Here is a 3,303-nt window from a genome sequence, read left to right as displayed (position 1 = left end):
TAACAGATGACGGACAGGCAGGCAGCGAGGGTTAGTGCCACACGTGTAACTTGAAACTACTTCCTTGTGTCATTGTGCTTCCCTGTTTGCATGAACACACATGCTGTTCAATATGTCATGTGTTTGTCAGCACTATGTCACAGTAGCTCCAAATATTTGCTGTACTGGTAAATAAAAATCATCTCAATAGTTTGAAATAACTACTAAGAGTCAAAAACAGCTGTTGTAAAACTTCACAAAGATCTTTGTAACTTCATCAGAGATCTTACATAAGATGTCTTATTCATATGAGCAAACTGCAAAGAGGAAGTTACTCCCTCTAAAACCTTGAATAAAAAGTGCAGTTAAGACAAAGGCTTATGTGTATTTGCAACAATAAACAAGATTTAAAGTGGATGTCTTTAACAGATGATGGACCAGGACAGAGCCAGTAGTCAGGGGACTCTAAACTAATGAGTTTTGCCTGAAAAACTGTTCCCTCTGAAGGCAGCAGGAAAAAGTTTTTAAATAGTACCATAAATAGCAGCTTTAGGGTATCTCTGGATTTCTCCCATGGAAAAAATAAAGTTGATGTTTCCTATACACAGAGTAAGAAATGGGGGCCTTAAAAATTCTGAAGATGCTTTGACAAAGACCAGGGTCAAGCTTTTCCACTTGGCTGCTCTGTCATTATGTCTGAAAGAGGAAAAACAGCATCAGTAGCTTTCTGAAACATCTCTTGGTCAGTTTGACAGATTTGAAAACATCTGCTGACAGCGTTATTATTCGACAGCTGTCCACTTGCTTGTTGTCCAGATGTTTTTCTTAAGTACATATTAAGATGATACTGATGCCTGAGCGTGAACCTCCATTTAACTGTGCAGACTAGGTTCTGTTCATTTCTAAGACCGATGCACCAAACAGCAATAAAACATTAAATCTCTGATAAGCTAAGGGACATGTTACAGCTCCTAAAATGTTACCAACTGAAGACATAGACTTGTTCTACTGTAGTCTGGATTTGATTGACTAATCATTAGAAAAACGTTCACATTTGAAGTGTGTAAGGATTAAATCTCACTGATGCGTGTGAGTGTAACTATGACGAACATTACTCTGCAAACACAGTCAGTCTGCTAACCTTTCAACTCTCAAGATAAATTTGGAGATACTAATGTCTCTACTTGTGCAGACTGCCCATCCTATGTGACCCTCCGCTGTTTCCGGCTTTATGTACTTGTGGTATTTAAATGGGGCTGGAGGCTGGAGTCACAAGAGCCATCCTGAACAGATGGGGCATGTCACAAAGTGAAAAATGTCTCTGCTTGTGCCTTTAGGGAACCGGACTGTCCCTTCCGAAAGGCCAGGTCACGAAAAGCCATAAAAACATTTCCATCCATCAGGCCAAGAGTGCTGGATGACCAGTGTTAAACATCTCTGTTTGACTGAGAGATCAGTGCTCCATGAACCTCTACAATGATTTCTCAAAGGGGGCAAAAAAAAAAAAAAAACACCTCAGTGACACAGAGTACATCTTTGTAGGGTTTTGTCATTCATCTGAGCTGAAGGTGGCATAAAGGCAAAAACTGACCGTCACACAACCACAGACTCTTCTTTAATTTGCCACGACAGAGGCCGAATCTACCATTTCAGGGCACGGCACTTCCCCATTTAAAGGCCTGAGGACAGAGAACTTTCTGTTCCCTTTTGTCGGTTTAACCTTGCTTCACCAATTTCCTGTTAAAGGTCAGCTCCCCCAAATAACACAAACCAGTATTTTGCTTAGTCAATGGAGGGCAGTGGAAGTGTATTTGTGTGCCGCAAAGCATTAAAAAAAAAAAAAAAATTGAAAAACTCAACAGAAAAAATGTCCCATTCACAAGCTTTTCCTGGTAATCAGTAAAAAGAAGTAGAAGTGGAGAAAAAATACTCTTGTTGTGGCAATTACTGTTAAAGTGCTTGAAGGGTTTCACAGGCATGTTGAAAAGCGAACATTCATATACTCGAGAGGAAAATATCTATACTGCAGCTTGCAACGCACAGCTTCAGGGCTTTATAAATAGATACTCTTTCCATCAGTAACGGTTGCCAAAAATGGACTTTAAAGCAGATCCAGATTGTCTTCACAAGAAATACCATACAGGAATTACTAAACACAGATATTCCACAGCAGTATCTCATGATAAAACACAGCATAACCAAACACTACATCACCGCAGTAGCGTCAGTACAAAGACAGAGGAATCCTCTTAAATAAATAAAAGCGCTCTCTTTTTTAAGCAAACAAGTTTATTGGTGGCCCAAGTGAGGAATTATAAAAATGAATTAGATCTAAAGAAGTCAGAAACTTACCAGATAAACACAAGAAAATGTACAGTATGTACTGATTAACTTTAGAGCTGAACTTGCCCATGTAGCTTTCCACACAAGCAGTGAGTCTTTAACTCGGAGCAATGTTGATGCATTACACAGATGAAATGCTGTTGCAGCAGTTTTGACGATTAACCAAAGGTTGCACACTTTCATGAATCAGGGCAGGCAGAAGATTTTGTGACATTTAGATAGCCGTTTATTCTTTCTGTCTAGTTTCACTTCACAGCATAACACATCTCATGTAAAATGTGCTGCATTTATGTAGCGGCTGTTAATTCTCCTTTAGTTAATAGACCCTGATTGCTATTACTAGATGCCACTGTAGTCAGCTAAAGTCATTATTAATACATAATGGCAAGTATCTGAACCTTAGTTTCAGTGTCATAAACTGTAAAATATTAATCATTACAGACCAAAAACTAAACATGTCACTGCTCAAATAGTTTGATCTCAAATAAGAGGGGCATATTCAAATAATGGCATTTCTACCTGCTGTATGACACTGACATTTGTTTTACTCACGAGACCAAGGATGCCACCATGTGGTACATAAATGAATAACAAATAAAAACCCTTGCAGATAATGTTTAGTGCAATTTATTCCAAGGACATTTCAGTTATGATACCAATTTTCATGAGTGAAACAGCTGTGTTGTATATACACACCACTGATTTACCCCAAAGTGCACCTGGTGAGATTACAATAGAACAGAAAGTGCTTCATTACAAGTTAAAATGTGCTACATGAACAAGAAATATCTGATATTTTTAATGCACTACTGGGCAAATATCAAATATAACACAAGCAATGCTAACATTAAAATAAAAGCATCAACACTAATAAACACTAATAATTCCCATCATTACTTTATTTCTTGTATTCAATCTAAATTTTCTTGGAAACAAATTAGCAGGAAAAAGCACAGACAAAGTACCATATTAACCATATTT

Source organism: Chaetodon trifascialis, chromosome 1 (genome assembly GCF_039877785.1).
Source record: "Chaetodon trifascialis isolate fChaTrf1 chromosome 1, fChaTrf1.hap1, whole genome shotgun sequence".
NCBI classification, from domain to species: domain Eukaryota; kingdom Metazoa; phylum Chordata; class Actinopteri; order Chaetodontiformes; family Chaetodontidae; genus Chaetodon; species Chaetodon trifascialis.
Note: the sequence above shows the minus strand (reverse complement) of the source record.